Raw genomic sequence first — 12,150 nt, forward strand, 5'->3', positions numbered from 1 at the left:
ACACCTCAGGGTGCTCTAGTCTGGACCTGTCACTGTGAGTTTCCCAGAATCGGTGGTGATCGGAGTCATGAGCTACATGGTCACCAAGGACAACTGACAATGACAAGGGGTATAGATTTTCCTCTCTTAAAATTAACTACACCTCTGCTGAGAAACTGAGTAAATATTCCATCAGCCATACCTCCATATTTGAGTTATGTGACATAAATCATTTACAAATGTTTAATATCAAATGTTGGTAATGTCTAAACTTCTTTTCTTCTTCTTCTTCTTCCTCCGCTTATCCGGGGCCGAGTTGCGGGGGCAGCAGTCCAAGGAGAGTCCTCCAGACTTCCATCTCTCACACACCTAGTTCAGTTCCTCTGGGGGAACCCCAAGGCATTCCCAGGTCAGCCGGGAGACTGTCTCTCCAACGTGTCCTGGGTCTAAACTTGTCTACATCAAATTCAGCGATTGAATGGAGGCTGGGAACTTCAGGCACAGTGAATCGATATCAGAAGAGATAAGCAATATGGTTTTTCTAAGAGTCATAGGGAGTCAACAACAAGAATATTATTATTATTATCATTATTATTATTGTATCAAATTTATCATTGTAATAAAGCAACTGAAACTGAAATTCATATAGGCTATAGGCATGGGATATTTTCAGACTTTTAAGGTAGGGTACTCTTTTTGTTTCTTTTGTCCTCCTCCCTCCTACTCCATGATATGTCTGATGAGGATCAAATTTCCAGTATGTCACCCACAGGGAGTTTATGAATAATAAGTAGACTGGGAGTGGACAGTGGAAGCAGAGAGGGACACATGGGTGGAAACAACAGGGACATCTGGTAGCATAATAGTTAGTGCTATTGCCTTTGGAGCCAAAGGTTGCAGGTTTAATCCCCACCTCTGGCTGTAGTATCCTTAAGCAATGTACTTACCCTAAATTGCTCCACTAAAAACTACCCATCTGTATAAATGAGTAAATGATTGTAAGCATGTAATAATTGTGACCTTAACATTGTAAGTTGCTGTGAAGAAAAGCATCAGCTACATGAAGAAATGTATTTAAAGGGTGGCAGCAGAGGTAAGGAGAGGGGATGGAAGTAGCTGGCAGACACAGGCATCTGAGATGTCAGGAAGTCATGTGATAGGTTGGCAGATTGAGGCAGAAGTAATTAAACTCAGAAAAAGGGAATAGATGGAGGTAGTGGTGGGAAGAAAAAGCAGCAACAAAAACATTACAAAAAAAACAAAACAACAGATGCTCTAGTGTTTTGGGTTAAACAGCTCATAATCTGGCCTCATCAAAAGGGAACATCACTATAAGAGACAGAATAGTTCTTAAAAACAACTGTGTATTTTCATGTCACCAATGATCCAGTTACAGAGATCCAAACATTTTCCACTTTATTCACATATCTTTAAAATTTGTAAAATTTGTTTATTGTGGGGGGGGGGGGGGGTCGCAGTGGGCTGGACTGGGTCCTGCTCTCCAGTGGGTCTGGGGTTCAAGTCCTGCTTGGGGTGCCTTGCGATGGACTGGTCCCATCCTGGGTGTATCCCCTCCTCCTCCAGCCTTATGCCTTGAGTTGCTGGGTTAGGCTCTGGTTCTCTGTGACCCCATATGGGACCAGTGGTTCAGAAAATATGTGTGTGTGTGTGTGTTTATTGTGGATCAGACTTGATTTGTGTTTATGCTGCCAGGTAAGAGATGGCAGTAAAGCGCACCAATGCAAATTTTAGACCGACTTAATTCAATGCACTTATACAGCGATTACAAGTTGGGCCTAGTGTTCTAGAGTATTGGTGGTCACAAACATTAAAGTTTTAAATTTAGTCATTTGAAGATTTTTAATTTTGAATGTCAATGTTGCTCAAAGTTAAAATAATAAAATGTCTGATGCACCTACTCAAGCGATGAACATCGGTCTGTCAAGTGGAAAGTAACAAACTAGGTTTACTTAAGAATAACATGTCTGCAGCTATGTCTCTTTCTGTTAATGTAATGCACAAATTGTATTTTCACTGAGATGTACATTGCTTTGGAGAAAAGCACCTGCTAAATGAATCAAATGTAAATGTAAATGAAAAAAGTCTTTTTATTTATAACATCTATACATGAGACTTTTGCAGATTTTGCAGTCTTAGAGTCAGGTTATTGTATTTACTACTTGCACAGAAAGGACTGGACTGGAGTTTGCCTTGTACCAGTTCTCATGGTGCAGTTCCTGTGGTATAGTGATTTCAACAAGTGTTTGCTTTTCTGAGGAGCCCAGAGTAACAGATGGTTTGTTTCCTGTTACTGGTAAGATCATCAGTGGTTTGCTGTAAAGAAACAAAAGACAAATGTTCACTTTAATCACACATGTACAATTTGTACAAATACATTACAAATGGTTCTGCGAACAAACTTGTGCTACATCAGCAAACATAGGTGTTGAAGTGGACAGGAATGTTCATAATCACACGTATACAAAACACTTTTTTGGTTGAAACTGAATATTCGGCATTTAATTCCTCCTGAAATATTGTCCGAAGTTCATGGTGGAATCAAAGCTCTTGCCAGTGGCTGTCAATACCACACGTTCTTAAGAAAACACACACTGGATTATTTTACCTGTTGAAGTTTGTTTTGTATATAATTGTGTTATTTAACTCCAAGATCACTGGATTTTGTTCCTCCAAAATTAACAAACATATCAAGAGATTTATTTTTCTACATATTTCAGTTGCTGAAATTTATTTTTCTACTGATGTGCTTGGTTAGTTATGTGTTTAAACATGTACAGGAAGTCCACGGATTAGGAACGAGTTCTTTTCGTCTGTCTTTAAGTAGGATTTTAACGTAAGTCGGAACAGTTAGGTACAGTTGGTTTTTAAGGTCAGTTAGTCAAATGTTTGTCTTATTATTTAGTATATCGTGTACCTTTCCATGCATAAAAACATTAAAGAAACACTTCCGGAGGCACTAAAACATCTTTAATATAACAATACAGTAATAATAATAATACAGTGTAATGATACACACACACACTTTCTGAACCACTTGTCCCAAACGGGGTCGCGGGGAGCCGGAGCCAAACCCAGCAACACAGGGCGTAAGGCTGGAGGGAGAGGGGACACACCCAGGACGGGATGCCAGTCCATCACAAGGCACCCCAAGCAGGATTCGAACCCCAGACCCACCGGAGAGCAGGACCCAGTCCAACCCACTGCGCCACTGCGCCCCCCAGTGTAATGATAATAATGATAAAAATAATAATAATAAATTAAACTACAGTATTTATAATAGAGAAAGGAGAGAATATGTGTGTGTGTATTAAAAAACATTAATGTTCACTCTTCCCAATTCCATTGAGATTTCACCTTTTCCTGATAGCTTTATATTTCCACTTTAGTTTCAATTGTAATCGTTTTCGTATATGTTACTGTATTTGTAAATACAGAAACACACCCACGAAACACTGTTAACAGCAACGTGCTTTGTGTGTCAAACTGACAGGGCAGGAGGTATGTGTGTGCCCAGTGGCAAAATCTTTATTATCGGTACACAAGGGAGTAAGTGAGATTTGTTGTCGGTCAATGCGCAAACATAGGTCTTGGGGAAAATCCGAGTCATAGTCCAGGAAGCAATGCAAGTGTTGGGAGCCCTGGACATAGGAGCGGGAATGAGAGATTGAGGAGAACGAGGGACAAGTTGGAAGGACTGATAGGTTGCCGCGCGTTCACTCGAACCTGGACAGACAGGTTTCTCAAATGAGATTCCAGAACTAGGGCGTGCTGGTAGGGGTTCTTTGTACCCCGCAGCTCTGATTTCGGGCAGGTGCCAATGTTCGGGGCGAAGTCGTGAGCGTGACAGTCCCGACTATAAAGAAGTAAGTCTTTGTCTTACCTTCAACTCATGCCCCCTCAAGCTGACGAACCAATGTAAAGACGGGTTGCAAAGTAGCGCCCGTCTGTTATTATGAATCATTGTATGTCCATCCATCCATCTTCCTCCGCTTATCCGGGGCCGGGTCGCAGGGGCAGCAGTCCAAGCAGAGTCCTCCAGACTTCCCTCTCCCCGCACACCTCCTCCAGTTCCTCTGAGGAAACCCCAAGGCATTCCCAGGCCAGCTGGGAGACGTAGTCTCTCCAACGTGTCCTGGGTCTGCTGCCCCGAGGCCTCCTCCCAGTGGGACATGCCCGGAACACCTCACCAGGGAGGCGTCCAGGAGGCATCCGAAACAGATGCGCGAGCCACCTCAACTGGCTCCTCTCGATGCGGAGGAGCAGCGGCTCTACTCCAAGCTCCTCCCAGGTGAGTGAGCTCCTCACCCTATCCCTAAGGGTGCGCCCAGCCACCCTGCGGAGGAAACTCATTTCTGCCACTTGTATCCGCGATCTCATTCTTTCGGTCATGATCCAGAGTTCATGACCATAGGTGAGAGTAGGAACGTAGATCGACCGGTAAATTGAGAGCTTCGCCTTACGACTCAGCTCCTTCTTCACCACAACAGACTGGTACAATGACTGCATTACTGCGGACGCCGCACCGATCCGTCTGTCAACCTGCCGCTCCATTTTTCCCTCACTCGTGAACAAGACCCCGAGATACTTAAACTCCTCCACTTGAGGGAGCAACTCCCCCCAACCCGGAGGGGGCAATCCACCTTTTTCTGACTGAGAACCATGGCCTCGGATTTGGAGGTGCTGCAAACCTCTCCAGTGCACGCTCTAAGTCTTGATTCCATGAAGCCAACAGGACCATATCGTCCGCAAAAAGTAGAGGCGAGATTCTGCAGCCACCAAAACAGACACCCTCTGTTCCCTGGCTGCGCCTAGAAATTCTGTCCATGAAGATAATGAACAGAATCGGTGACAAAGGGCAGCCCTGGCGGAGTCCAACATGCCCTGGGAACAGGTCTGACTTACTGCCGGCAATGCGAACCAAGCTCCTGCTCTGGTCATACAGGGAACGCACAGCCCGTAGCAGCGAGCCCTGAACCCCATAATCCCGAAGTACCTCCCACAGGATGCCACAAGGGACACACTCGAACGCCTTCTCCAGGTCCACAAAACACATATGGACTGGTTGGGCAAACTCCCATGAACCGTCCAACACCCTAGTGAGGGTATAGAGCTGATCCAGTGTTCCACGGCCAGAGCGAAAACCGCATTGCTCCTCCTGAATCCAAGGTTTGACTATTGGTCGGATTCTCCTCTCCAGTACCCTGGCATAGACTTTCCCAGGGAGGCTAAGCAGTGTGATCCCCTATAGTTGGAACACAATCTCCGGTCCCCCTTCTTAAAAAGAGGGACCACCACCCCGGTCCAGAGGCACCGTTCCCGAGCTCCATGCAATGCTGCAGAGGCGTGTCAGCCAAGACAGCCCCACAACATCCAGAGACTTGAGAAACTCGAGGCGGATCTCATCCACCCCCGGAGCCTTGCCACCAAGGAGTTTTTTGACTACCTCAGCAACTTCAGCCAGGGTAATGGACGAGTCCCCCTCCAAGTCCCCAGCCTCAGCTTCCTCTACGGAAGGCGTGTCGGAGGGATTGAGGAGATCCTCAAAGTACTCCTTCCACCGCCCGAGGACATCCTCAGCTGAGGTCAGCAGCGCACCACTTCTACTGTAAACAGTGTTTGTGGAACACCGCTTCCCCCTTCTGAGTCACCGGACGGTTTGCCAGAATCTCTTTGAGGCCGACCGAAAGTCTTCCTCCATGGCCTCACCGAACTCCTCCCAAGCCCAAGTTTTTGCCGTGGCGACTGCCAGAGCCGCGTTCCGTCTGGCCCGCCGGTACCCATCAGCTGCTTCAGGAGTCCCATGAGCCAGCCAAGCCCAATAGAACTCCTTCTTCAGCTTGACGGCATCCCTTACCTCCGGTGTCCACCACCATGTTCGGGGATTGCCTGCCGCGACAGGCGCCGGAGACTTTATGGCCGCAGCTCCGAACCACTGCCCCGACAATGGAGGTGTGGAACATAGTCCATTCAGACTCAATGTCCCCCGTCTCCCTTGGGACCTGGTTGAAGCTCTGTCGGAGGTGGGAGTTGAAGACCTCTCTGACAGGGGCCTCCGCCAAACGTTCCTAACAGACCCTCACTATGCATTTGGGCCTGCCAGGTCTGTCCAGCTTTTTCCCCCGCCATCGAATCCAACTCACCACCAGGTGGTGATCAGTTGACAGCTCAGCCCCTCCCTTCACCCGAGTGTCCAAGACATATGGCCGAAGATCAGAAGAAACGACTACAAAGTCGATCATCAACCTCCGACCTAGGGTGTCCTGGTGCCAAGTGCACTGATGGACACCCTTATGCATGAACATGGTGTTTGTTATGGACGAACCGTGACTAGCACAGAAATCCAATAACAACTCACCGCTTGGGTTCAGATCAGGGAGGCCGTTCCTCCCAATCACGCCCCTCCAGGCGTCACTGTCACTGCCCACGTGGGCGTTAAAGTCCCCCAGTAGAACGACAGAGTCCCCAGTGGGAGCGCTTTCCAGCACGCCCCCCAGGGACTCCAAAAAGGCCGGGTACTCTACTCTGCCGCTAGGCGCATAAGCACAAACGACAATGAGAAACCGTTCCCTGACCTGAAGGCGCAGGGAGATGACCCTCTCATTCACCAGGGTAGACTCCAACACATGGCGGCTGAACTGGGGGGCTATTAACAAGCCCACACCGGCCCGCTGTCTCTCACCCTGGGCAATGCCAGAATAGTGGAGAGTCCACCCCTGGTCGAGAAGAGTGGTTCCAGAACCCAAGCTGTGAGTGGAAGTGAGCCTGACTATATCTAGATGGTATCTCTCAACCTCCCTCACTAGCTCAGGCTCCTTCCCCGCCAGCGAGGTGACATTCCAAGTCCCAAAAACCGGAGTTGGCGCCCGAGGTTTGGGTCGGCCGGGCACTCGGCCCCGACCACCGCCCAAATCACAACGCACCGGCCCCTTACGGTCTCTCCGGCAGGTGGTGAGCCCACCGAAGAGCGGCTCCATGTCATGGCTTTGGGCTGAGCCCGGCCAGGCCCCGTGGGCATAGACCTGGCCACCAGGCGCTCGCATGCGAGCCCCGCCCCCCCCAGGCCTGGCTCCACGGTGGGGCCCCGGTGACCCCATACCGGGCGGGGTAAACGAAAGCCTTGGTTTAATCGTCATCATAAGGGGCTTTTGAACTGCACTTTGTCTCATCTGTCATCCAGGACCTGTTTGCCATGGGAGACCCTACCAGGGGCATATAGCCCCAGGCACCATAACTTCTGAAATCATTCAGGCACTCAACCCCTTCACCATGGTAAGGTGGCGGTTCAAGGAGGGGATCATTGTATGTAATAGGCTTAATTATGAAGTTTTCATTTGATTGTTACTTAAGGATAGGGGGTGCGGTGGCGCAGTGGGTTGGACCACAGTCCTCCTCTCTGGTGGGTCTGGGGTTCGAGTCCCACTTGGGGTGCCTTGCGATAGACTGGCGTCCTGTCCTGGGTGTGTCCCCTTCCCCTCCGGCCTTACGCCCTGTGTTACTGGGTAGGCTCCGGTTCCCCGTGACCCCGTATGGGACGAGCGGTTCTGAAAATGTGTGTGTGCGTGTGTGTGTTACTTAAGGCTGAAACCATGAGCGGGGTGTGGTGAACTGAGCCTAACCCGGCAACACAGAGCCGAAGGGAGAGGGGACACACCCTGGACAGGATGCCAGTCTGTAGCAAGGCAGTTCAAGCAGGACTTGAACCCCAGAGCAGGTCCTGGCCAAACCTGCTGTGCCACCATGCTCTCCTGTACATATACAGTATGTCATCATATGTGTGTATGTCTGTGTGTTGCTGCAACAAGTGAATTTCCCTCTAGGAGAAATTAAATTTCATTTATTCATTAATCAATTCAAATGTCAAGTGCAGTAGCAGGCGGACAGAAAGCCTCAGGAAGGACACCAACCAGATGGCCTGCATCATCAGGGTGCCCTAGGTTTCAGAGACTGCCACAAGAACCACATCATTACCTCACTTTCCCTCCCAGCCACCTGAAACAGCATTCTCTGTTGATGAGGTGACTCCTGGAGTCTGAGGTGAAACTCGCTGTTTAAAAGCCACCCCCCAGCTCACTGTCACCCCCACTGGGGCTTTGACAGGCTGATGGGTCTCTTGCCATAAGACTTTGAACCAAGGGGCCTACTGTGTGGAAACAAGGTGGAGACCTTTACTTTGGTGGCTCTGGGTCAAGACACACATACACACAAAGCTGTACAGACTTAAATACATTACTGGGAAGTTTAGAGGTGCTCTTCGCTAAATGCAGAAAAATGTATACATTTCATGTGAACTGGTAAATCTGCATTGTTTTTGTGTGTGTTAAATTACTCCGGCAGAAATTAAATCATTTATACCACATGGTAAATGGTAATGGTAGAAATCATTTTAAGTAATTTAGCATATGAACCTATTATTTAAAATCACATTGGACAAAAGTGTCAGAAAAATAATAGTTTCATTAGTCAGTAACAGCTAATAGTAAATGTCACAATAAAAACAATAACTTCTTTCTTTAAGGTTCCATACAAAAACAAAGTAAACAAAAGTTACACTGTCAATGGATAACTATTACATAAGGGAAGTTTAAAAAGCAGCAATAATTTGCCATTAGCCACATTTTTTTATACCGTAGATATTTTTGGACTTACCCTCGTAGTACAGTATAGTGTAGCGCAATATATATAGTACAATGTAGGGTTGTATAATATAGTATAGTGTGGTATAGTTTAATGTATTGCACAGTAGTATAAGGAAGTACAGTTTCTTTCAGCACTGACAAAGGCGAAATGCTGGGAAAACTACCGGTGATTCTTTCATTACTGTCTGGACTCACTTTACTTATGTTACTTTATTTAGCAGATGCTTTTCTCCAAAATGCAGGGGGTACAGTGGTGCAGTGGATTTGACCGGGTCTAGCTCTCTGGTGGGTCTGGGGTTCAAGTCCTGCTTGGGGTGCCTTATGACAAACTGGTGTCCTGTCCTAGGTGCGTCCCTTACCCCCTGTGTTGCCAGGTTGGGCTCTGGCTCACTGTGACCTCCCCCCCCCCACTTGGGACAAGTGGTTTCAGTCAATGTGTGTGTGTTTTCTCCAAAGCAACTGCCAATGAGCTCTATGTAGTGTTATCAGCCCACACTTTATTTACCCAAGGTGACTTACAATGCTACATACACTACTTGGAATGGGTCACTCATCCATACATCAGCGGAACACACTATCACTCACAAACTATGGATGAACCTCAATAGTATGTCTTAGTACTGTGGAGGAAACCCACACAGACACAGGGACAACGTGCAAACTCCCTACAGATTAAGCAGGGATTGAGCCCACATCCTTTTACATCACCCAGGTGACTCTCATGGGACTCTCAGGTGGTTTGCTGTGTCATGGTGAAGTCTGTACTTACTGACATGGTTATGTTTTCATCTTCTTTTTTGTGTTTGGGGGTCAAACAGGTGATGTGACCCGAGAACCACACTCTAATTTCCCACTTCTCTCCTCTCACAGCACACAGTGGTCATGTCACCACATGCCTGCTATGATCACTCCACCATATTCCTGTTCAAACAGAGGTTGTTCAAAGGACTTCTAAAACAGCAAAAAATACCAGTGTATTTTTTTACTGTGCAATAATGTTCCCTTTCCCTAGATTGCTTATTGGGTTGGGCAGCAACTTTTTAACATATTACTGACACATGATGTAAAAATTAGCAGCACCAGTCCCCAGCTGCTACCAACACATACTTTTAACAATTTTGTGTTCATATATATTTATTGATACAACAGGACAATGTTAAGTTACAATTTTATCCATTTATACAGCTGGTTCATTTTTACTCTATGAATTCAGGGTATCTTGAGTAAGAGTAATGGAGAGGGAAGTGGGATTCAAACCCAGATCATTCTAAAGGCTGTGGCATTAAGCAATAAGAAACCTACTACCCCACATTTGGACTGGTCCACATGCAGAAGTTCAAGACACTCTACCCAGGACCACCCTGCCACCGGTTCACGTGGTCCTCAAAAAGACTGGGAGACGTTGTTTCATTTTTATTTTTGTCAGTAAAAGAAAAATGTTGTCTCCTTCCATATTTCATAAAGTACCATGTTCCTGTGCATTCAACTTGGTTTTCTTTTTTGTCTTACGCAAATTATTGTAACATAACACAATGTTGTTTGACTATCTGTCTTTTATTTAAGATACCTGAATTTTGAATTTACAAACGTAGAAGTTATGTACTGTGTGCAAACCACTGCTTCCCTCTGGTGGCCAGATTTCATAAACACAAAGACATAAACAATTGTGCAATTAGACAACAAATTGTTCCAAGCAGGGTCACAGCAAGCTGAAGCCTACCCAGTAACATTGGGTCCAAGGGGCACACCCAGGATGGGACACCAGCCTATCCAAGGAGGGCTCAAACCCCAGAGCTGCTACACAGCAGGTACTGGCTAAACCTGCTGCACTACCACACCCCCATAGCCAATTACACAACGAAACAAGAAAACAATAAAAACTGCTGCGGCTTCAGAGTTAAAATTAAAGCGCAAGTATTTTTAATAGAAGGAATAAATCCAAGTCTGTTGGTTATATATTCTTCCTTTCACTGTCTCTTTTAGCCAGGATGTTCTAAAAAATTAGTAAAATGACTAATCATAAAAAACCTTACGTGTCACAAACAGAAGGAGAAACACAAAGAGGTGGAGCAGTGGTTTTAGGATGGCACTTGACCAAGAAGGCTGCAGATTTAATTCCCAGTAGGAGACATTTTTAAGGACTGACATTTCAGCTATGGGCAGCTGATATATAGCTTAACGTTGTAAGTTGCTTTAGAGAAAAGTGTCAGCTAAATGAGTAAATATAATACACCAATTGATAAACATTACAATAAGTTCTCAGCTGGTACTGTAATGGTTACACTTGCTGGCTTTGGTTTTAAGGGACACAGGCTTGATCCCTACCTCTGAATGTAGTACCCTTACAATATTCTCCAGTACACAGCCAACATAACTTAAAAGGAACTGACTGTACTCAAAAATCATATGTCTGAATCCAAATCTCTCCTTGTTGATGTAATGCACTTTTTTTTATATTGTTCTCTGACATGTACGTCACTTTGGAGAAAAGTGTCTGCTAAATGAATAAATGTAAATGTAAGGAATAGTATAAACCAAATCATTTCACACTTGAATTATTAACTTTTAGAAACTTTTCGTGTAACTCACTTCCAGCAGGGTGAACATAATTTCTGCTGGAGTTCAGAACACAAGTGGGATAAAAAGTGTAAATCTGGCAGAATGGTGCAATATATATACAGTGTGGTCTGAAAATATGTTCAGGTGATTAATACAGTGTGTTCTAGTTAATACGTTTAGAGAAATTATATGTTGTGTCTTGGCTTCATGCGCTGTGCGACTGTTTAAGGCAATGTAAAATGTTGGTAAAGGAAACGAGACGCAAAGTTTGTTGCTGAGCTTTAGGATGCGCCCCGACACACTTCTTAAATGGGAATAAATTGTTTGGAATAGATCAACTGTTGCGCTGGACACAAGGGAAGTTTCAAAGTGTTGCCATGCCTTATGATGACCTATATGTGAGCCTGCAAATAAAAGGGGGCATCGCACACCGGTCGGGCAGACATCCAGCTGTCCGGAGCTCTTCCATCGGCCAATGCTGTCTTGAAAAGTGTCTACATGTCTGAGTGTTTTGTATGGATCTCCTGCAGCTGATTAGTTCCAGGGGGAGAAAGAAAATTTCTTTCACAACAGAAACACTACAAACCTGGTCCTGTGATAGTGGAAAAAAATAATACAAAAGTAGCCATATTATGTAACTAGCAATTACACAAATTAATTTTTGAGAAAGTGACAAAAACTTAAATGCCATTTGCAGAAGTGTGACCTGAGTGAGGGCTTGGGGTTTTCCTGCAGGGTGCTGTGGATGATAAATAGATCCTGGTCCATCTCCCTCTCAGTGCTGCTCCTGGGCACTCAGACTCCCCTTTGTAGGTGGAAAAGGTATCCCAGAGACTCATCACAAGACCCCAGGTGGTGAAGGAGTGATTAGAACCACTCTTAGTGCTTCCAGGACTTATGGACTCCCTGTGAAGCGAGCTCACAGCAATTTGCTTAATCCCACATGCTTGGCACT

The sequence above is a fragment of the Scleropages formosus genome, chromosome 6, assembly GCF_900964775.1.
Source record: "Scleropages formosus chromosome 6, fSclFor1.1, whole genome shotgun sequence".
Classification (NCBI taxonomy): domain Eukaryota; kingdom Metazoa; phylum Chordata; class Actinopteri; order Osteoglossiformes; family Osteoglossidae; genus Scleropages; species Scleropages formosus.